The 24,988-nt window shown below is 42.6% G+C and overlaps 1 protein-coding gene across 3 annotated transcripts in view; it reads right to left on the reverse strand.

The window, feature by feature from the left end:
* The window catches only part of DCLK2 (doublecortin like kinase 2), a 341,471-nt gene that overhangs the window by 305,546 nt on the left and 10,937 nt on the right, over nt 1-24,988 (reverse strand). The window lies entirely within an intron of this gene.

Raw genomic sequence — 24,988 nt, forward strand, 5'->3', positions numbered from 1 at the left:
TGCTTACTGCCTGCCATATGCAAAAGGTGAGCATGTGGATTTCTATACATAAAAGCCTTACAAAGTGTGAAAACAAAATAGACCAGTGCAAACACATGTATCCATCCATTCAGGGAAGTTAATGTGAAGTAAGGTAACTCTAGAAGGGGGGAGGGGCATAGGGGAAGAGCGTGGATGGTTAACAATGTTAGGTCAGCTGCATAGATATAGGATCTGGTTTGATGTTGAGAAACCATAGTCTTTCTAGAACACTGTCTTTGCTGTGTGAAAATGCAATTGGATTTTCAGAGAACAGGTGGTCATGTCACCTTTCCTTCTCTCAACATTCTCAGACAGATTTACAGATTCTGCTGCATGGGGAAATAAAGCAACAATTCACTGATAGAAAAGAACAGGAGATGTGGCCTGGGCAAAGTGACCTTCTAGAAAAAAAGTTTGATCTAGGTCTGGGTCCAAGTGCTGTAGTAAGGGAACATCACACCACACCACCTTGGTGCATATGAAGTGGAGGAGTGGCCTAGTGGTTAGAGCGCCAGTCTTGACATCCAGACGGGGCTGGTTCAAATCCCACTGCTGTTCCTTGTGATCTTGGGCAAGTCACTTAACCCTCCATTGCCTCAGGTACCAACTTAAGATTGTGAGCCGTCCTTGGACTGAGAAATATCCAGTGTACTTGAATGTAACACCTTGAGCTACTACAAAAAAAAAATGTATGAGCAAAATCACAATAAATAAATAATATATGAACAGCCTTTTGAGTGCTGGTCTGTAGACATTATTGACCCATTTATGAGGGCTCTACCTCCTGCAGAACCTGGGTCTTAACTTTGAGTTGTGGGTGGTCAAAGATATTTGGACATCTTCCAAATAACTCCTTTTCAAGACTTCAAATTCCAAGATATTCACCCTCCAAAAGTCCAAAACACCTCAACAAAAAAAGTCATGGTGACTTACATAATGAGCATTTGAAGCCAGCTAACCGGTTCCATTGTCAGTGTTTCCTGAGTACTAATGTCACCCATGCAATCATGCAGTAAACAGCCGTGACAGATGCTAGTTCAGCATTCTGTATAAATGGGGGTTTGTACTGTAGCTTTTGAATAAAAGAATGTATTGAATTCCTGCAACATCAAGCTACTTTATGCTACAGAGATTCACAAAACTCCTTTTTATAACCGACTTTCTAATTAGTAGCAGGACTTCCAGAAATCCTAAGCTTTGTATTAGGAGTACCCAATGACCACCTGCATCTCAAAAACGGCATTTTCATAAAAAACATTGCATTTCTTCTGTCTCTCGGTGTAAATGTGTATTTATGCTTTTAATCTATTCTTTCCAGCCTCAGCTCAGGGCAGAAATCACTAGCAATGTGTTAATAACATGGTGAAGAGGGAAGGGAAGGGATAGTAAAGAGCTGCCAAACCTTCTACTTCCAGTCTCTCCCCCATGAAAGAGCAGAAATCTTCCATTCAATAAGGGATGCACTTGGGCAACATATTCTGTACCTATATCAGGAGGCAAAGAGGTGGCGCCTTCTAAGCGTTGTAATAGTTGACACACAAACAGCGCTGGAGATTTCTCCAGCAGACCTGGACACAATCTCTATTTTCAGCTGGGTAGGAGAGGGAAGAGCGATAATCATTTCAGGTGTAATTCAGTGTTAGAGTACAGACTAATTGTTCATTGAAAAAGGCAAGGGCCTAACATTATAAGACAAAAAAAGTAGTATTGGGGGAGAGAGACAGGAAAAATGGCCAGGAAAGCAGAGGCAAATTAAAGAAAAACATAGCTAAAAGTGTGGGAGGAAGGAAGAGAGAAATATGATTAAACAAAAACAAACAGCAAAAAAAAAAAAAGACTGGTTTGGAGACAGGAGGAAGAGAAAAGCAGCCTTGTGAGACTCGGAAGTGAAGTGAAGGGGGAGGAACATATTAGGATGTGCATGGCCAAAAATGGTTCAGTTACTCTTGGTTTCAACAATCTGAAATTTTCATGTGTTACTTTCAAGTTTTTGCATGGACACAAATAGATTTGTACACATACATGAGCAGTTTGCATATACTTAAAAAAAAATTTTTTTACGCAAGTCTTAGAAGGCTGGCAATTGGGTTTAATATGCTGTTTAGCAATTTAGCCAGGTAGTGACAAAGTGATTAACAGGTTAAATACCAGAAGATAATGGCACACCATAGGACAATGAGTAATGACAGACCGGGCAAACAAACAGCATTGGAAAGAATAATTTCTATTTATAAACACTGTGAAACGCCTTATAACGAAAACCAAACATGCAAATTACACAGTCATCTGTGTTTATCCGACACACGAACGGTTCAGGGGGATGGTAGAGAGAGGTACCCTAATTGGCAGCTGTACTGCTGCTCTAAGGAATGTTTAAGATCATCATACAGCCCTGGCATCCAAAAGAGAGTAAATGCTTGTTTAATGCTACAAGACACAGCTAGCTAGGCCTAAAACATCCGAAAGGTATATCATTTATGACTATGAACATATGCAGCAGACGGTATTACACATCCCCAATTACATCTTTGCAACAGATCTTTACTGTGAGCATGAGTGGGAATTCAAGTGGCAGAGCTACCTCTCCAGTTCATAAGGTCTTTTGTTGATCAACGGTTCAAGGACTACACTCACATAGCTCAATTTGAAAGCCCTTTGTCTTCTGCTGATACATGAAAAGACAGATGTGGGTTTGTTAGCACAGGGCAGTAAGCTTTTACAAATCAGAGTTGACACGCTGGACATTGGCTTTATAGGATTCTCTAAATTTACTGCCCATGAAACTTAGCAAGCTCCTACAAGCTTTGGGGTTTGAAGGCAGCAAAGGGTTCTTGCCTCATTTTTTTAAAACACTATAGAAAATAAAAGCTATGTGAGGGAAATGCTTAAGGAAAAAAATGTTGAGAGCATAATGCCTGATGAGAAAGAAGCTTTCACACGATGGTACAGCGAGAAGAAGCATAAGACATTTGATTTACAAAAAGAACTTGCCTTCTACTGCATGCAGGTTGTGTTCATCTTGCAACAGGCTTGTGTCTTGTACAGACAGGAAATTATAAAAATGACAGGGTTGTGGAAGTAGAAGAAATACCAGAAGGTGAGCTGATGACCCTAAGGAATTATACAGACCCGTTTCAATACATCATACTCGCTTCCATGTGTTTAAAACTGAGAACCATAGCTCAGCCATCGGCCAACAATTATCAGCAGCAGACTAAGAGATATTCAACTGCCAGTATCTACTGGTTGATGTACGCAAATCAGGCACGCTCTAAAGGGCGGCAAAATGCAGGTGCGCGACTACTTTCTCGATGGCTATGCCATCGTTAACGGCAAGTGCACAGCCTTTGAATTTAAAGGGAGTTTTTCCATGGCTGTACAATCTGTTTCGATTCTAACGAACAGAATCTGCTAACGAGCACCACCTTCAATTTTCTCAACTACAAAACACTGTGCAAGGCAGATTACCTAAAAGAAAAAGGGGTTAAGGTCAAAAGTATTTGGGAACATGAGTGGGACAGGTTGGTTAAAACAGTAAGGAATGTGCAACCTTTCTGAGCAGAGCAGCATTACCCAAACCTTTATTTCCACGGGACACCCTTTTTGAAGGTAGGACAAATGCCATCTGTCTGTACTATCAGATTAAACAGGATAAGAAAACAAACACCATAATGATTTTACCAGCCTATAATACCCTTTTTTGTCAATAAAACTAAAGAATATACGATTGGTCGCACCCAAATCATCCATGAAAATTTTGTCCCCCTCTCTGATTATACTGGGCTTGTGAAAGTCAAGGTGTTCCCACTGCATGGACTTTCCCCATACGACCTGCTAGGCTGTACGGTAATCTCATGTTTTCATTGTGTCGCACATACACCAAGACGGGTCAGCAGAAGAAATGTGCCTATGATGACAGAGAGAACCCTGAGGAGAATATGGTCTACCATAGAATTGGAAGTGGCTATCGCTAAACAATACAGGGTGGGAGAAATTTAAGAAGTGACATTTTGAACATCCACTCACCTTTTTACAGAATACATAAACATGCATCTGGGTCAAAAGCAAGCAGCATCGGGGTTTTTCCTCAGTGGTGTACTAATGCTGAACAAAGCACATACATTGACGATTTCTACCAGAAAGAAGGTATGCTTTTACGTGCTGATCAGATAAGCATGATCCCTGCAAAACTGCTCTTAAACTCTTTGTGAGGGAAGTTTGGTCAAAGAAGAAATCTACCAACCACAAGCATCAAGAGAGACCCCGATGAGTTGTGCATGTACCTGTTTTCCCCCTGAAAACACATTATCATGTGATCTTATAGATGACAGCTTGCATCACCTGGAAGCACACAAAGGAACTTTGTGACTACTGGGTAACACTAACATCTTCATAGTTTCTTTTACAACCATGCATGCCCGCCTAGAGCTGTACATGGTTCTTGATGTGCTACAAGAACACTCATGACACAGACTCTGATTTTTGTGAGCAAGAAGGGTGACGAATCTCCATTGGGAGATTATTTAGGTGAATTAATGAGCGATATCCCTAAGGAGGAACATATCACAGAGTTTGTCTTGGCCGGACCCAAAACTGAGGAGTATAGCTTATTCAGCAGGGGGAAGCACCTGAAGGTAAAAAGGAAAGCGCACTCAACAGTGAAAATAGCGAGAAAATAAATTTTGCAGTCTAAGGGAACTAGTTATGGATTACAATCTAAGGGTGCCAGTGGCTGAACAAAAAACATATCCATCCAGCAAAAAGGGACTGTCAGGAACAAAACCCAATGTCACAAGACTCCTGTACTTAAAAATATCCGTGTTATCGTACATAACATGGTTTTGATTCAAAATTTTAAGCACACTGCCATACGGCTACTGATTATATCCACACACCTTGTGTAATGTACTCAAAAACATCTTTACATGTGTTGTTTTTTTTTTTTTATTTATAAGTTAATTTCATCTATACATGTGTTTTAATTTTGTACCTATTTGCACTGTACTCCTAATTTTTGATTTTTATTTTTACACGTTTCTTAGGTTAACACTGCTAGAGCAAAGCGATCCCAGTATAAAGCATTGATAATCAAACTATTTTTCTTTTATAAACAAAAATAAGTTACAGGTCTGTAACTTTTACCAGTCAATAAAACCACCCGGCGGATGCTACACATTTCATTCACATGACCTTCCTTGTTAAATGAACCCCTGTGTTTTACATGACAACTTGTACCATATTGATAAAAAGTGTACAGGAAAAAGGTCTGTAAAATCAGTAAGTTTGTTTTAAAAATTCAAACACAGCTTTTTTTTCTTTTGGTTGGGCTTAATAAAGGAGGAGTTGGGGGGGGGGGGATATGAGAGGAAGCGAGGATTCTGTCTAACAATACAGCATATTGCTCTGTCAGCTGGGATTTGCTGCACGAGGAGAGGGTGTCTAGGTTAGCAGCATTCTTTCGAGAGAAAAAAAAAAAAGACACACACACATCTGTGACACCGGGGCTTGGGAAGAAGAGGAGGAGAAAGGACTGGGGTCAAGCCTTTTTGCAGCACTGTTCAGAAAAAGGAAGTAGTCCGAAGGCTAAAAATGACTATTTTCTTTTCTGACAGGGTCCTCCTACAATGTAAATGGTGGTGGTGGAGTGGGTGATTGACCTCACTTCCCATCACACGACCCCATCTAAGATGGTGGTGCGTAGTGTGTGTCCAGTAGTCGCTGCTATCTTGGAAAAGGGACAGAATTATGATATCACTTCCTGTGATGTTATCAAAAGAGGTAGGGCCTGGGGCAGGGTTAATCAAATAAGGCCACCTGGGGTAGGATTACACAAAAGGAGCAGGGCATGGGTTTGGCTGTGAGACATCCGGTGACAAAGGGGCGGGTTGAGGCATGGGCAGAGAATGAGCAGATCCTCAAATCTGATTGGCTGACATGACTGGAAGTGGGCATGGCCATCTGTCAAAATCAATTAGATAATTAACAGTTGATAAATGCTAGTGAGGTATATTGCTTGGGTGTCATCATTGATGATACGTTGAAACCCTCTGCTCAGTGTGAAGTGGCGTCTAAGATAGCAAACAGAATGTTAGGAATTATTAGGAAAGGAATGGAAAACAAAAATGAGAATGTTGTAATGCCTTTCTATCGCTCCATGGTGGGAAAATATCTCAAATACTGTGTGCAATTCTATCACTGCATCTAAAAATTATATATCAGAATTAGAAAACAGAGAAAGGCAATGAAAATAAGTACGGGACGACTTCCCTGTGAGGAAAGGCTAAAAAGACTAGGGTTCTTCAGCTGGGAGAAGAAAGGAGATAATGTGAATCGCTTATTTATTCTTTCCAAAAATAGTAGGAGTAAGGGGAACGCAATGAAGCTACTAACTAGTAAATCTAAAACAAACCGGAGAAAATATATTTCTTCTCTCAACGTGTAATTAAACTCTGAAATTAGTTGACAGAGAATATGGCAAAAGCAGTTAGCTTAGAAGGGTTTTTAAAAAAGGTACTGAAAATTTCCTTCATGAAAGTTCATAAGCCATTAAGATGAACTTGGAAAAATCTACTGTTTATTTCTAAGACAAGCAGAATAAAATTTGTTTCACTGTTCTAGGATCTTGTCAGGTACTTGTGACCTGAATTGGCCACTCTTTAACAGTCCACTGGATGGACCTTCGGCCTGTTCCAGTATGGCAACGCTTAGGTGCTTAAGTTTTTCATCATGATTTGATTAATGGCTTTTATTAATGTTCACTAATATTTTAAGTGGACTCCATTTATCTCACTCCTCCATTTTTGTTGATTCTAGGGTCAAAGGTGCTTTGTTTTCCAATTTTTAGTTGAAACACACTGACATGTTCCAGTATGGAATGCAAGCATTTTGTGTTTTGTTTTTTTACAACTCATAGTCTCATTTTTATCAGCCATTCTGAGGAAGGGCTTAAAAGTCTGGGTTAATGGCTGTGCTGTAGAATTTGCCTGCTACATGTCTATACTGCTTTCTGTGTGGATTTCTAATGTATTGCTTGGCGAGTTGTTCAACCCTGTAATTCTTTGGAATATTGTCAGCTATACTGTTAACTGCTGTTTATGATTATGAATTGCTTTATTTATACTATTTTAATGTTTTATAGTTGCTTTGGAGTGACTCTGAAACAAGTTTTGATGTTCTATTTATAGCACCTTTTGTGTATTAGTGGCGCAATCGCCGTGACATTTGATTTTATTATCATTATGATTGGTTTTGGTGATTTACGATGTATTTTTATGTTTTTTGATTATGTGATTTACAATGTATTTTTATGTACTTATTATTTTTAGCTGCCCCTGACAGTGTGAAACGTGGTTTCACGTCAGGCTTGTGTAAGATTATTATTGATTAATTAAAGTGTTACCACCAGATGTTTATTCCGCATTTATGAACTACTTTGTGCTGCCTGCAGACTACAGTTTCCTCTACTGTGTTCCCTGGAGCTGACTGGGTCATCCGTGATCCCCCCTACGGTGCTTGGCCCCCACAAAGGGGCCCTGTCTGGAAACATTTGGGCTTCTAGTACAAAAGCTTAGATCGTGAGCCTTCTAGGGACAGAGAAAGTACCTAATATAAAGTGTACAGCGTTGTGCACATCTAGGAGCACTAGGAGGAGTAGCCGCCACACTGTTGGCCAAGAATCCAGCCTTCTCCTGAAGCTAGTTTGGTCATTTTGGTAAAATTGTAGAACAAAAAAAGATATCCCTTGGAAGCTTATCAATACCCCCCCCCCCCCCCCCCCCCCCAGTCGGAGCAGAGGTGAATGGGAAATAGCAGAAGTAGAAAAGACAAGCTGCGGCAAAATGGCTGCAGGCCCCGATGCCTCAGAGTAGGGAGAAGATGCAGCTCCAGCGCACCCCTCCCAATACAGGAGGAACAGACAGAGTCAGCAGATGTGCTAATGTCAGCACTTGCTCGCAGAAATGCCCGACCTGCCATTTGAGCCGTGTAGGATGGAACAACAAGCATCGCGACGCGACCTGCATTTCAGTGCCGCTGCCACTGCGTGCTGTGCCGACCCGAATCTGCCTCTCTGTGAGCCGAAAAGGTAGGTGGGCTGGACTCTGGAGATCAGCTGAGCAGGTGCCGTCTGCCGTGCCGTGGTACGCTACGCGATGACTCACACAGTGGAAAAAGGCTGCTGCAGTGTGTGCGCTTGGGTGGGCGGGCCTGAGCAGAGATTGGATGGGCCTGTAATCCGTAAGATTAACCTTGAATTTTCAACCAAACCCTCCCCACCTTTCTCTCCCTTAGTCCACACCCCCTACTCTCCTTCCTCTCCTTTTTCCTCCTTCTCTGAAGTTTCTACTGAGGAAACTGCCCTTCTTCTTTCCTCCTCTAAATGTACTACCTGTTCATCTGATCCCATCCCCACTTATCTACTTAACACTATCTCTCCTACTATCATCCCTGCCATCTGTCACATCCTTAATATCTCACTCTCCACTGCAACTGTTCCTACGGCCTTCAAACATGCTGTTGTCACTCCACTCCTTAAAAAACCCTCTCTTGACCCTACCTGTCCCGCCAACTATCGCCCCATCTCCCTTCCCTCTCCAAATTACTTGAACGCATCGTTCACCGCCGTTGTCTTGACTTCCTTTCTTCTCAACCTATTCTTGACCCACTCCAATCTGGTTTCCGCCCTCTTCACTCTACTGAAACTGCACTTACCAAAGTCTCTAATGACCTGCTGCTGGCTAAATTCAGAGGTCTCTATTCTTCTTGATCTATCTGCTGCTTTCGACACGGTTGACCACACCATACTCCTAGATACTCTATCCTCAATTGGATTCCAGGGCCCTGTTCTTTCCTGGTTCTCCTCCTACCTCTCACTTCGCACTTTCAGTGTTCACTCTGGCGGTTCTTCTTCAACTTCCATCCTGCTTTCAGTTGGTGTCCCCCAGGGTTCTGTCCTTGGACCCCTCCTTTTCTCCATCTATACCTCTTCTCTTGGTACTGTTGGTGGAGGTGTACATTGTACTTATGAAGGCCTGAACCAAGCAGTTTCAGTGCTGCTAAGTATCTAATATCTAAGAATTAATGTACAGACGATGAGAAGTGGAAATTTCTCTTTTTTCTGTAAATTACAATGATATTAAGCAGGCCAGGTGGAGCAAGTACCCCCACCTCTTTCTCCCACCTTCCTCTGACCAAGCAAGTGAAAGACAATCCATTTGCTGTTCACATGAGTGTGTTTATTAGCCTTTGAGAGACTTTTAGGGTGCAGATCAAAGGAAGTTCCAGGTGTAGGGGGCAGGGCTGACAGAGGAGAGAGAGATAGAAATCCTGTAGTAAGGGCTGGATAAGAAAATATTATTGCAGAAGGGGGAGAATCTCTCCCTTTGAATATGGCCAGGAAACAGAATTGTGAGAGAAAGGCTGTAAAGATGAATAGAAGAGGTCCAAAACATTTGGATAACAGACCAAATGCATCTTCAAAAGGAAATATAAACAGATGCTGTGTATTTTATTGATACTAGAGATCCTGACTGACTGTAAGGTGCTAACTAAGGGGGTGTGACAACCCCCCCCCCTTGTGCTCCCTTTTTGTCTTGTAAGGGAAAAGAAACCCTATATATTATTTCTCTGCCAGATAGGAGGGTGGGCAGTGTACATCTCTTTTGGCTCCCAAGCCAGGGAGTCTGAAAGAATGTCCTGCTCCCTCTTTCCATTGCCATTTCCATTTCTATATATGTTCTCATTTCTGTCATATTCTAGACTATTTCTAGGACTATTTCTTATTTTTTTATCCTAATCTCTGGATAATGAAATAAACCTGTGTTAACCCCAGGAAGCGCTTCCTTGGTCTCTTTTTGTCTTGGTTACAGTCTAAAATAGTGCTACCAGTTGTCTGGTTCTTTTAAGATATCGGTCGAGGGGATTGTATTTGTGTGAGTAGTGCCCAGCCGTGATTAGAGACTCTGGAGGCGTGGCACGAAAAGCACAAACAGTACCCTCAGATCTACATCTCCACCCCTGAAATCTCAACCGTAATTCAGGACAAAATTTCATCCTGTTTGTCTGACATCGCTGCTTGGATGTCTCAACGCCATCTGAAGCTAAACATGACTAAAACTGAACTTCTCATTTTCCCTCTAAACCCACCTCCCCTCTTCCCCCATTCTCTATCTCTGTTAATGGCTCTCACATCCTCCCTGTCTCCTCGGCTCGTAACCTTGGAGTCCTCTTTGATTCCTCTCTTTTCTTCTCTGCGCATATTCAACAGATTGCCAAAACCTGTCGATTCTTTATCTACAACATTAGCAAAATTCGTCCCTTCCTTTCTGAATATGCTACCAGAACCCTTATCCAAACCCTTGTCACCTCTCGCTTGGATTAATGCAATTTGCTTCTCACTGGTCTTCCACTCAGCCATCTCTCTCCTCTCCAGTCTGTCCAAAATTCTGCAGCACGACTTATTTTCCGTTATACCCACACTAGCCCATTCCTCAAGTCACTTCACTGGCTCCCTGTCCGCTTCTGCATACAGTTCAAACTTCTCTTACTGACCCTTTAAATGCATCCATTCTGCAGCCCCCCATTACCTCTCCACTCTCATCTCTCCTTACAATCTTCCCTGTGAAGTCCGCTCACTGGACAAATCTCTCTTATCGTCCCCCTTCTCCTCCACTGCTAACTCCAGATTTCGTTCCTTTTCCCTCACGGCACTTTATGCCTGGAATAGACTTCCTCAGCCTGTACGTCTAGCTCCATCTCTATCTGTTTTCAAATCTATGCTGAAAACCCACCTTTTCACCACCGCTTTTGGCTCCTAGCCACTACTCAATTGCCCTCCCCTTGTTCCTTTCTCACCCAGTACTTCCCTCGCCCTTAATTTCTTGTCTGTCTGTATTTTTTAGATTGTAAGCTCTATTGAGCAGGGACTGTCTCTCTGTGTCAGGTGTTCAGCGCTGCGTGGGTCTGGTAGCACTATACAAATGCTAATAATAATAATAATGCTCTGTTATGGATTAGGAATTGGTTGATGGATAGAAAACAGAGGGTAGGGTTAAATGGCCAATTCTCTCAGTGGAAGAGTGTGAATAGTGGAATGCCCCAGGGATCTGTACTGGGACCGGCGCTATTTAACATATTTATTCATGATCTGGAAATGGGAATGACAAGTGAGGCGATTTAAAATCTGCAGATTGAAAAAGTTGTTAAAATGCACACGGATTGTGAAACATTGCAGGAAGACCTTAGAAGCTGGAAAACTGGGCATCCAAATGGCAGATGAGATTTATGTGGATAAGTGTAAAATGATTGCAATTGAGTGCAACATATCCTCATATAATTCGGCATTTCTATCCCACAACACCACTGAAGAGTTCTATGCGGTTTACAAGGAAGACGCTAGGCATTCCTAGGAAAATATAACTATCCTTTACAATCTTCCAAAAAAAGTAATTGTCTATTAAACAGACATTTACAAATTTTCTAAAAAAGAAGAAGCTCAGCTTTTAGCATTTTTCTAAAATGATTATAATTCAGCTCAGATATCAATCATCGGTAACGAATTCCACCAGAGTAGCTTGGTATGAAAAGCATGCTACTCTTATACTTAAATTTTCTTAGAATGAGGGGTAATTTAACATCATAAGATCTTGCTGATAAGGCCTGAAGCACAGTAAGCAGCTTTGTAGGCAGCCAATGGATGCCGATACCCTCTGCAAGCTCCTTCACCCTGTCCAAAGGAGGGGGTATTGTATTGTTTGTCACCCCCAATTTTGAAATGTTGGCACCTATGCCCTGAAGAGCGCCAGATCAAAAACAGACCATTTACTGGCACAAGATAATTATGGCTCAGAGATCACAGGGTTGTGTTCAGTATGCTTATACCATCTAGCTTCTATAAACGAACGAAAGATAGTTATGAGATGCGTCTTGGCACATATCTAGACTTGTTGATAAGAGGCACAGTCCATTATTGTAAGCTGTAAATCTTGTTTAGACATCTCAAGCTCCAGAGAGAATTTAAAGAAGTACTGAATAATCTAGTTAATAAAACTGCCTTCCTACTGTATGCTGGCGGTAAAACTCATTAGTGAATTGTGTTCCCCAAGGACCTTATGCAGTATGGGTATTCACTCACAATTCACAGAAAATTCCACAGGGCCCCATGAAACAATGAATTTCTTCACACACATGAAAATTAGTAATTTAAAACACAGGTACTAAAAGATCAGCCATGCAGTCACCATATATTAATTGTATCCTAGGATATATAAGCTTCTGTATACGAATTTCCATGCCTTGGAATTCAAAATGTTATTAAAATAGGTGCAGGCAATGTATACATAATGGTGAATCTCAAAACTTTAAGAAACAATTTTACATTATAAAGTCATTGTGGGAAGGATTTTTTTTAGTCTAGTAACTCATTCATAAGTAACACTGTAAAATTAGAAGGTCAACTTGATGATTTACACTTGACAAGAACAATTTTAACTAAGATAAACAGCCAAGTGTCAAGTGTCATTAGCAGTTAAACTGGGGTTAGACGGTTTCCTAAAGGACAAGTCCATAAACCACTACTAAATGGACTTGGGAAAAAAATCCACAATTCCAGGAATAATATGTATAGAATGTTTGTACATTTGGGAAGCTTGCCAGGTGCCCTTGGCCTGGATTGGCCGCTGTCGTAGACAGGATGCTGGGCTCAATGGACCCTTGGTCTTTTCCCAGTGTGGCATTACTTATGTACAAAGCAAAATATTATGGCACAGCTTAACATCCAAACCTATCTCCTTTGCCTGGCTGCAGCAGCCATAAACACACAGGGGGAGGGGGACTTGGGGAGAGATAAGAACACAGAAAAGAAGTGCTGGACATGGGGGCAGCATTGCACCAGGGAAAAAGGGGTGATAAGAAAACAGAGGGGCGATGGATAATAGATGTGGAGAAAGAAGAAATATGGGCAGAACACCCTGGCAAGAAAGTTAATAGAAAACAGAGGAAAGTAGAAACCAGAGATGGGACCAATTAGGGGAAAAAAATTTAATGACCAGATAAAAGGTAAAAAAAAAAAAATTTAATTTCTTTAGTGATTGTCCGTTTTTTGAATGTACAACTGTCAGAGCTATATCAGACATGGCTGGGGTCCATGGCAGAAATTTGGGAGGAGACCTTAAAGCTCTGTACCAGGCTATGCCTTCTTCAGGTTCAGGCAAGCTTGGGGTCCCCTCTGGCCAAGGAGTTACATTTAAAACTGCCTTGGTTGCATCCCACTCATAAAACTATGCCCGACATCTGGTCGGTGGCGTAGTAAGAGAAGATTGCATCCCTCCCTTTTATTATGCCACCCTTTGCCATTTTCCTCTGCCCCCTACCACCCCAGTGCACACCACATACCTGAACTAGTGGGGTCCCTGAGCCCCGCCAATGGAAGCACTCCTGCCCACACAACATGCCATCCACTCTTCCCCCAACACAATGCTAGATTTTTGTACAATCAAGCATGTGCGAGGGAGAACTGCCACCCTGCACACGCGTGAAAAGCACACATGTATAGTGGCAGGCCTCCCCTGCATATGCTTGGTTGTACAAAAACCCAGCATTGCGTTGGGGGGGGGGGGAGTGGATGGGACAGCATGCAGCAAGGAGGGCTTCTGTTGGTGGGACTTGGTGACCCCAGCCAGCCAAGCACCTCAGTTGGGGAGGGGGGCAGCGTCTGAGGCACCCGCCATGCCCCTGCCAAGATGGTGTCTGGTGCAGCCTGTCCCTCCCCCTTCTTACTATACCACTGCATCTGATATCTTTATAGTTTGCACATTATAGGGGGAAATGCGTTTCTTTCTATTTCTCTAGTGGTGGTCTATATGCAAGGTTTGACTTCTTGAGGTCTCAATTTAATTTCCAGCTACATACTTGTATTTCTAGTTTGCGGTCACTTATTCTGTATTTGGCATCTGTGTTCTGCGTGCGTGACCAGGGCTAGGTATTCTATTTGCCTGAATTTTCTGTGTAGAAATCTAATAATTTGACTTGTTTGGTTTCCCCCAATAGATATATTAATGTTGTAGGGTACGCTGTAATATTTAGAACACTATACCTTTTCATAAGTAGGATCCTTATTTTGAAAGTTAGTGGAGCTTGGTAAAATTTGCTCTATGACCCGAATGACTTTGTAGAGTTGTATAAAAGTTTCACAATATGCCTGGCACTGAGAAAGTTTACGTTGTGTTAGTGACAATACACCAGCATGAGAAATAGCTGTTTGGTGAGTTGTATAGGAAAAAACACAGTGCTACCTGTATGAGGTGTGTGTGTGGTGGGGGGGGGGGGGGGTAAAGAGGGGGGGGGGGGAAGGTGCTGCCTGTGTGGGTGCTGGGGAAGGAAAAGAGAAAGGGATGTGTTACCTTTATGTGTAGTGGGGAGGCAAGAGGAGAAGGACAAGTACAGGGAGGAACATGTTAGCTGTAGGTATACGAGACAGAAATGGCAGTACGTATGGAGGGGGGGGGGAAGAGGGATGGACTGGCTGTTATGTGGGGGGAGGCAAAAAGAGGTGGCAGTGGCAATTGGGTGAGAGGGGCAGAGAGATGGCTGTGTTCTTTGGGGGAAGAGGAAGGGACAAGTTGGCTATATGTGGGGGTGGGGGGAGCACAGGGAGAAATATTTTGGCTATAGGTATGGCAGAAATAAGCGGAAGTGCATTTGGGAGACAGAGGAGACGACGCTGGTCATATGCATTGAGGAGGGGCAGATTGGCTGTAATATATACACACAAACACATACATACACAAATGGGGTGGGGGGTAGAGAAAGGGACATTTTGCCTGTAGATTTGTGTGGTGGTGCACTAAGAGGTGACAGCATACATGGCAGGTGGGGGACGACAAAAGAGGAACAGGTCGACTATATGTTTGTGGGGGATCAGAGATGAAGAGGCTGGTCATGGGCATTAGAGGGACAGGCTTGCTGTTATGTGTGTGTGTGTGTGGGGGGGGGGGGGGGGGGCGACAGAGATAAATATGCAAGCTCTAGGTGTGTGAATGTGTGAAGCAGAAGGTGGCAATATATATTGGGAGGGGAAGACAAAAAAGAAAAGTGACAGCCAGCTGGCTTTAAGAGGCATATTTTCAAAGCACTTAGCCTTCCAAAGTTCCATAGAAACTTATGGAACTTTGGAAGGCTAAGTGCTTTGAAAATATACCTCGTGTGTTAGAATGTGGGAAACAGAGGAGGACAAAGCAGTTTTGCTTTGTTTTACTGCTTTATGTAGTAAATCCTGCCGTGGTCATACTCTTCTCCTACATCTACTCTTAATACTGTACATTTTAGCTTAGAGAGCTTTTCTAGCACTTCAGTTATGTGGCTAGTGGCCAATGATTCACAAAGTTGTAATATTTCCAAAATTTGGTTTGGTGTGCCACAAATCTGGCAACCTTGAAAAAGTGCCCCAAAATTAAAAAAAAAAAAAAAAAGGTTTGAGAACCACTGATATAGGACATTGTCTTTTTGTAGGTAGGGTCCGTTTTGGAGGTTAGTACTGGAATGGTAGAATTGATCTAGATCCTGAGTGACTTTTTTTGTCACTGTTAAAGAGTTGTACTATTTCACAATATGCCTGGGAATCAGAAATGTTTCTGTATGGTGAGTTTTATGGAGAAATTTTCAAGCTCTGCATCTTTTGTTGGGGGAGGGCCAAGGGGGTTCTGCAGATGTAGAACTTGTTTGGTTTTAATACCTTATGAGGAAAGCATACGAGCCTTAGTAAACCAGTTTCCAAAAGAACTATTGCTGATCTGGGAGGGGATTCTCGCTCCTTCTCCCCACCTTTCCCTCGCCTTCAATACCATCCACAGTGAATTTTTTTTTTTTTTTTTGGGGGGGGGGGGGGGGGGGGGGTAAAGGAGAACTCAGAAAGGTCTTGATTGCTGGCTCCTAAATTTAAAAAAAAATTGTCGAAGACTGTATTATAGGATTATCTGAAGATACTATTCATGTGGCTGAACCTTGAGGCTGATGCGGAAAGCCGCCATGAGTGGAAGCGCACAGTTACCACGTGGTCTACAAGAAGAATGCAGAAACTAGTTCCGCGTGGAAGTTAATTCACATGGTTGACATCAGCACACAGCTTATTAAAATGCACGGTAACAAAGCTATTTGCCATTCTGTCCCAATGTGGAGAACTAATAGCCTCCACCAGCCCACCCCCCAGAATCCTGACACCCCCTCCCAAGATGATCCCCCAATCTTCTGGGCCCTCAACCACTGACCCATGATCCCTCTAAGCCCCCTCAAACAATGGCAAGATAATCCTAAGAATCCACAGTCCAGTATGAGAGAAAAGTCTCAAATTATAGGCCTGTAGTCTCGACACCAATATTGGTGAACATGATGGAAAGCCTGGTCGCTCATCAACTCAGTGGCATTCTACCTTGTTTGCCACCTGGGGCAGTTCACCACTGCGTGTCCCTCCCCAGTGTGGGTCACTGCTGTGCCCCCCCCCCCCCCCCGGTGCACCACACCAATGAAGCACATCACCTGACCTTTCCTCCCAGCAAGGGGGTGTGAGGAGCAGGCGTGGCTGTCAGCTCTGCAGGTCCCCCGCCCTGGAACAGGAAGTAACAGAGAGGGCAGGGGATCGCAGAGCCAACAGCCGCACACCTGCTCCACACACCCCCCCTTGCCCTGGAATAGGAAGTAACATTAAAGGGGACAGTGGACCTGCAGAGCCAACAGCCACGTGCCCTCCACGCATCCCCCTCCCACCCTGGAACAGGAAGTAATGTTAGAGGGGGCAGGGGACTGGCAGAGCAGACAGCCGTGCACCTGCTCCATGCACCCCCTTGCCGCCTGCACCCGGGATGGACCACCCCACCCTTGGTATGCTACTCCATCAACTCATGGATTATCTCCAGTCCTTCTCAATCTTACAGACCTCTCAATCTGGCTCCAGACCATCATACAGAACTGAGAGAGTCAACCACCCTAACAGCAAATTTCAGAACACAATTGAGCAAGGGCATAAAAATTATCTTTCTACGGTTCAGCATGTCCAGTGCTTTTGATACAGTTGACCATGACATCTTACTAAACCTGACTATTTTGGGATATGTGGCAATGTACTAATGGTTTAGGGGCTCTCTCATATAAAAGGTATTACCAAGTGAAACAGTCGGGCCTAATCTCCTCTCTTTGGTCCCCCAATTGTGGTGTACCACAGGGCTCCCCTCTTTCTCCCATCCTATTCAACATGATGGCACCACTCGGTAACATACTTGAATCCAATGGATTTCACTCATGTATGCTGATGATGTTACCATTTATATCCCTTTTGTCAAGGATATCAAAACAAAATTATGACAAAAATCAAACCTGGACTGATCTAATGGAAACCTGGGCCAATAATTTCAAATTGAAACTTAGGGCTCTGTTTACTAAGCCACGATGTAGGTATGCTAACTTTTTAGCACGCGCTAATGCTAAAGATACCCATAGGAATATTTGGATGTCTCTAGCATTAGCGCGATTTTTAGTGTTAGAGCGCCTACAGCGAGGCTTAGTAACTAGGGCCCTTAAAGGAAAAAAAACCTAACGTTCCTAATACTACCAAATCTTTATCACCCAATACAAGCAAAATATTTTGTTACTGATAACATAACCTACTCAGAGTCCAATATGAAAACCCTAGGAGTAACAACTGATCAACAACTATCGCTTGAACCTCAGATATCCAAAGTAGTATCCAATGTCTTCAAATTGCTATGGCAAATAAAGAGACCGAGACTATGCTTTCCAAATCCCTGACCCTATCTAAATTTGACTACTGCAATGCCATCTATGCAGGCCTAAAAACCTCACTACTCAAAACTACAAACTGCCCAGAACACGGCAGCTCGCCTTATACTCAGATCTCCCCACTACGTAAAGTGACTCCCTTATTACTAAAATTACACTGGCTTCCAATAATGCATACGCCACATTTAAAATTATATGTTTTCATTAACAAATCATATATGGCCTAACTCTATCTTATAAGCAGAACCTTATTGAGTTGCCAACATGCAACGCATTTAAATCTTCTAGAGATTTCCTTGTTCTTCACTTCCCAAATTGCAGTAAAATATAAAACGATTCATAATGCTGGATTCTCCTATCAATGTACTAAGAGATGAACTCCCTTCCCAAGCGATTATATATCACATCACATAACTATTTCATATTTTGCAAAATTGCTAAAAACCAAGATCACCTCTCATTGACAAAAGCAACTAATTCAATGCATAATCATTAAGATGTACTATTCCTGTTGAACCTACTGCATTCTATCTTTGTTAATTACATTGCATTCACATACATTTCATTTCTGGCTATATAACTCAAAAGTAGAACATGAGATAACAAATCCAAGTTAAATTACTATGGAGCCACACTGACCCCCGAACTTGTTTGGGATCTGTGGGACACAAGTGTCAAACAAACAAATCTCTGGTGTCTAGTGATCATCTTCCCCCAATCCCCCCCCCCCCAAAATAGCCCTTGTGTCTAGCAGCACCCCCAAACTATAACATCTAATCTTGCATCCTAACAGAGATTTTCAATCTTTTTCATCTCACACTTACATGGCACTAAAATTGTCAAGGCACACCTCCACAAATGGTCCAGCATTTTACCTTCTACCCCACCCCCACATGGTCCAACATGTTCCCTTCCTCCCCCCCCCCCCTCAACATGGTCCAGCATTTTACCTTCTCCCCACACTAAATAGTCCAGTATTTACCTTCTCTTCCACCCTCCCCTCCATCCTCAGAAATAGCCCAGTATCTCTCCCATCCATCCTCACAAGTAGTCTGGTATCTCTCCCTCCTGTTTCCTCTCTAGCCAGTGACCAGGCATCTTCCCCTGTCTCCAACCATCCCTGTCCTCATCTACCTTTTAAAAGTTCTCTCATCTCCAGCGGTCGTCAAGCAGCAATTCATACAGGCTGTTTGTGCCAACCCCAGAGCCTTCTCTCTGATGTAATTTCCTACTTATGTGGAAGTAGGAAGTTACATCAGAGAGAAGGCTCCGGGATTAGCGCAAGCACACTGTATGAATCACTGCTTGCTGGCACTGACTGCTAGAGAGAAGGAAAACTTAAGAGGTACACTCTGTTCTGGCACAAATTAAGCTGGCCCTACTAATAAATGACCCTCAACTCCCGTGGCACATCTGTGGGCCAGAAGCAGCACAACACGTGCAACGGCACACTGGTAGAAAAACGCTGCGCTAACACCTTGCAGTTCGAAGCGGGTAACAGAGCAAAAGAGCCAGAACAAGCATCAGGAAAGATAACCGAATTGATTTGAGTTAAAAATTGTCTTGTAAAATAAAATTTCTGAAACAAGGTCTTAACCTTTCTTCCTAAACATCAAACGAGAGTCAGAGGACAGGAGTATCATCGCAAATTCCTTCCAATGCCTGGCAGCCTGAAAAACCAGTGTCAATTCAAACATTTCTTAATATTCTCCTTCCTCTGGGTGAAGAAAGAAAACAGATATGCACAATTAAACTTTCTAGTCCTTGAAAAAGCAGCAAATTGAAAATGAGAGTAAAGATAATTGGGAGCTGAGCCATGTAGGAAACAAGCCAGTTTAAAAAAGAATTTTGGCTTCAACAGGCAGACAATGGAGTGTAATATATATATAAAAAAGGAAATATTTTGTTAAAATGAAAAACTAGACATACTGCAGTGTTCTGCATAGTTTGTAATCATTTTAAATGGCATTTAGTACATCCCAAGTAAGCAAGGTTACAGTAGTCTAAGAGCCCTGTTTACTAAGGTGCACTAGCGTTTTTAGTGCACACTAAACACCCATAGGAATATATGGGCATCTTTAGCGTTTAGCACGTGCTAATATTTAGTGTGAACTAAAAATGCTAGAGCGCCCTTAGCGCTGCTTAGTAAACAGGGCCCTAACTGTGAAAGCAGAAGTGCCTTATAAGTAATCTAAATTGAGCGGTCTCAGACTGACCTACAAATACAGCGCAGTTTCCTCATTATGAAAAAAAAGATTTCACCAAAAAGGCAGCTTGGGCTTCCACAGAAACTAAGCCATCTACCAGAATACCCCAAATCTTTATCACTGGACAATTTATATGACTTCCTCAGGCCCCCCAAGACTCTCAAATTCCCTTCCCTTCAAAAAATTAATCTTGGTGTCTAATGAAAATTCCCCCCCCCCCCTCCCTTGTACACTGAAGAGGCAGGAGTAGCACCCTGCCTCCTACCTCTACGCCACCATCTTGAGAAATGGCAGTGCCTGACACTATGCAATGCATTCTGGGGCACAGTGTGGGGATTCGTCTGTCAAATTAGAGACTTTTCCCCTATTTGATTGTCTGAAAGGAGCCTGCCAAATACTTTATTTGTCAGAATGACCCCCACAGTGCATCCCAGGATGCACCACAGAGTAAGGCACCACCAACAGGGAACTACAGAGGCAGAAGCGAGTGGGCATTGCTTCTTGAAGGTGTAAGGAGGGGCCGGGGGGGGGGCACTTGACACCAGGACTAATTTGGGGAAGATCAGAGGGTGGGGTCCACTAGACATCAAAGCTATTTGTTGGGAGACAAGCGGGGAGGTCAGGTGTGGAGACTACTCCTCATGCGGAGGAAGCAGGGTTTTTTTTTTTTAATGTTGCTCATACACTAACAAGAAAGGGAGGCATTTTAGCTATGAACATTCAATTACTGTCACACAGTGCACTTGTTTTTATTTTTGGCAGCATATGCTTTTTAATACAGCAGTAATTTGCACAGCACATTTCTTGCAGCAAGCTCAATGCGCAACTTTCTGCATCAACCCCCCTAGGATAAAGCCTCAAACAGTAGTGGAACTCAAGAGTAGGATTTAATATGGACACCAAAATGTTAGTGTAGACACATACAACTAAATTATCTCTCAAGGACAACCCAGACATAAACAAAACCACAACACACATACAAACTAGGTTCCAGAGCCAGCCCAGTGGCAAAGGCAGGAGGTAGCATAATACGGAAGACTCGTACTCAAGCTGATGGAACTAGCAGGATGCTGGGACATGACCAAGTCCAGAAAAGGAGAAGCAGTATGGCTTCCAAGTTAACCTTTTATTTTTGTGTAAATGGAGCCGATATCAAAAATAAGACAACACCTTTTAATGGAGTAAAAATAGATTTCTCAAGTAGCTTTTGGGTGCAGATAGCTCAGAGAACAAGCAAAAGATGATATGGCAAGAAAACAAATTACCTTTACAATAAGAGGAAAGAAAACAAATGTGCGAAGTGTGTGGGGAGAGGGCGGTGGTGTCAGGCAGCATTAAAAATGTATAGTCCACAGTGTGGTAATAAACTCAGATCTCCATCAAGTCCTCCCTTGGTGTCTTCTCTTATTTTAGAAAGTTCAAAAAAGATTTAATGTTCCTGATTTGCCGAATCCTCACCCGTAGGGCTGACCCATCATTTGGTAAGAGGCAGCAGTGAGAAGCTGCAGTCAAAGCAAAACAATAGCTTCCAAACGCCATACACCATACAAAATCTCTGAAGACCCACCTCTTCAATAAGGCATACTACAAAGATCAACAAGTGTAAATGCAACGCATCTCCACCCTACCTACAATCAGAACTGCTTTTTCATATATCTGCTTGCTTAATTTTCTATTATGTTGTTCACGATCGCTATGTAACACTAACTGGCTACTTTCTAATCTATTATCCACCAAGAACGATGCATTGTAATCCACACTGAGCCTGCAAAACGGTGGGAAAATGTGGGATACAAATGCAATCAAACATATAAACGGTGAGTGACCATACTCACTCGCAAATGCGCAGTAGAGACTTCCCTCTCTGCCCTGCCCCCGCTTCAATACGTGATGATGGGGGCGGGACAGAGAGGGAAGTCTCTACTGGCATGCTGCAGACGTCAGAACTGCTCCCCCTCCCCCGGAGTCACCGCCGCCCCTCCATCTGGCCCGAGCACTGCGAACTTACACCACCATGCAGCAGCAGGCACATCAGCAAAGCTGCTGTCGGGCTTCCTTCTCTGCCTTTGTCCCGCCCTCGCCGACGTTACATCACACGAGGGCGGGACACAGGCAGAGAAGGAAGCCCGCCCCAACGGCAGCTTTGCTGATGTGCCTGCTGCTGCATGGTGATGTAAGTTTACAGTGCTGCTCGGGCCGGGTGGAGGGGCGGCGACAGCGACTCCGGGGGGGGGGTTCAGAACCCCCCCCCCCATTACAAAAGTAGCCCGTTTTCACGGGCTCAACGGCTAGTAAATAAATAAAACGATCATGATTGATTTTAATTATCAAAATCTGTGGGGGGGGGGGGAGGCTGTGTACATCTAGTAGCACTATAGAAATAAGTAGTACTGAAGGATAATTGAGGGGATGCAAGGCTGAAGGTCTGCTTAGGATCCACTAGGATGTGCTCACCAGAAGGACAGGAACATCTCAAAGTTCTGAATGAATTTAAACCTTTAACTGCAAAATAATCTTCAGTAAGACTGCCTCGTCCCTTTATACTTAAAATATCCACGAAGACATCCATATGAAGAAAGGCCAAGAACAGTAAGCACCCAGAGCTGGGAAAAAAAAAAAAACTAAGAAAAAAAATCACTAAAACCTAGTCACTTCTCCTGAAAGAGGATTTATTTATTAGGAATTATTAAAACTACCATTATGAAGAAATTCACCCAAGGTGTTGTACAGCAGGTACAATTTAACATAAACCTCACTATTTTGTTAACAGAATAGTAGAAAGACTGAACCACGATGGAAGCAGATCTATGGTACTTTGAAGAATGCAGACTTTTTGTAATAGCAAATGGTCTCCCGTGGAATTCTGTGCCGTGTGCAACTCCTTGAGCCGAGTATGTTTTCTACATACCCTCTTCTGGACTTTATTTGATTAGATGGGGATATTGGGGGGGGGGGGGGGGGATTTTTTTTTTTTTTTTACAAATTTGGAAGTTCTTGACGTGTTATTTTCTACAGTTCGTAAACAGTTATGTTTTTGAGGCTGCTAATTTATTTGCTTTCTGCAAACTTTAATAAAAACTTCCTGCTAAAAAAAAATGAATAGTAAAATCACCAGATATAAGTATAAATACAATCAATGAGGTAAACTTGGAAATAGCATATAGAAACCTAATAAGTACATGATACCATGTCAGAAACATAACAAAAATACGATAAAATGTCAGTATAACGTGTAAAACAATGGGGGAAATCTTAGTGCACTTTCTATAATGATGTGTTATTGCTTGATTTAATAAACCTTTATCCTGTACTTCGTTAATTTTGTATTGATTTTTAAAGTTTGTTTCGAACTTTCTATATATTTTTGAATATTGTACGAGGAAGTTATTGTTCTTGTTTAGATTCCTAGGTTTGTATTTTTTAGCATAATATAAATACCATAACAGTGCAGAAGAACATTCAAATAAAAGGAAATGGGATTGCGATTTGATATACCACCTTTCTGTGGTTACAATCAAAGCAGTTTACATATTATATACAGGTACTTATTTTGTACCTGGAGCAATGAAGAGTTAAGTGACTTGCCCAGAGTCACAAGGAGCTGCAGTGACTCTGGGCAATCAAACCCAGTTCCCCAGGATCAAGGTCCGCTGCACTAACCACTACATGACGATGAGCCACTGAACAAGAGTCACATCTACCATCTAAAGCAAAAGTGAGTAGAAAGCAAAAATTTCTAAGGAGAAGATCAGAAAGAAAACCACATAACCCTGCAATATACCATGATGCAAACTATGCATATCACAGCACCCTACAATCCACATTGGGATCATTAAACTTGGACATGCGTTCTGACAAGTAAAATGAATGAGTCAACTAATACACAAGTAAAGAATCAAAATGTGTAAAAAGAGAGAGAGAAAAAAAAAAAGAATTAAATCATCAAACAAGGGAAAAAAAATGGCAAATGCAAGGGTTACTCTAGAAATCATTTGATCAAAACCAGACATGAGTGGTTAAGGAGAGGTGAACTGAAATCTAAGATTGAGTAATGGATAGTTACAGCCTGGGACAGTGGATTGCAAACAAAATAGTTTACAGCAAAGAACAGAACAAAAAAACCCAAGAAAAAGAAACTGGTGCAGACATCTGTCGATTCCCTAAGAGAGGGCTGAAAATGGTTACTCATCTCATAGCTAGCTGTGAAGGTCTGGTAACAGGAAATTCCTATACAAAAAAGCACAATAAAGTGGCATGTTTCATCCATTGGAAGCTTTAGATTAAACATTCCGACATTGCTGTACAGGAAAAGCACTGGGATCATGACCCTAAGAGAATTATGTGGAATAAAGAAGCAACAATCGCTTGAGGCATCCCCGTTCCAACCGATAAATAGTTGGATGCAAGACGACTGGACATAATGGTGAAGGAGAAAGACATAAGAACTGCACTGATAGAGGGGTCAGGGCCAAGTGATTAGTACTCTGAACCCTGTAGGAAGACAGAAAAGCCTCAAATACCCCCCTCCCCCCCCCCAAAAAAAACCCCAGCTGGAAACCAAGATGTGGCAGAAGGATACAGAGGGAAGTGTTAAATATACTGGGGCGCAGGGCAAAAATTTAATAGCCCCCCCCACCTACCCCCAGCAGGCTGCATCTTGTTCAGCTTTAGGTAGGCTGGGGGCCTCGGGCAACTGCCCTGTTTGCACCTTCCTAACACCAACCCTAAATATACAGATTTTATTTTTTTTGAGTGCCACAGGCACAAGGTGTGCCTGAAAATTCTTTTTCACAGGTTGTTTATATATTTTACATCTTTTGAACTCCAGCTCTCAGGGCACAAAGTAACATATCTACTATAATAAAACTCACCCTCAACGTTCTGAGGACACTAACGTCAGTGAAGCCAAGCTCTGACTTCCTTCAAAAAGGTTCGAAGGTTCGTGGTGGTGAAGCCACCAAAATCGCTCCGGGCCC

This window comes from Microcaecilia unicolor, chromosome 2 (genome assembly GCF_901765095.1).
Source record: "Microcaecilia unicolor chromosome 2, aMicUni1.1, whole genome shotgun sequence".
Taxonomy (NCBI): domain Eukaryota; kingdom Metazoa; phylum Chordata; class Amphibia; order Gymnophiona; family Siphonopidae; genus Microcaecilia; species Microcaecilia unicolor.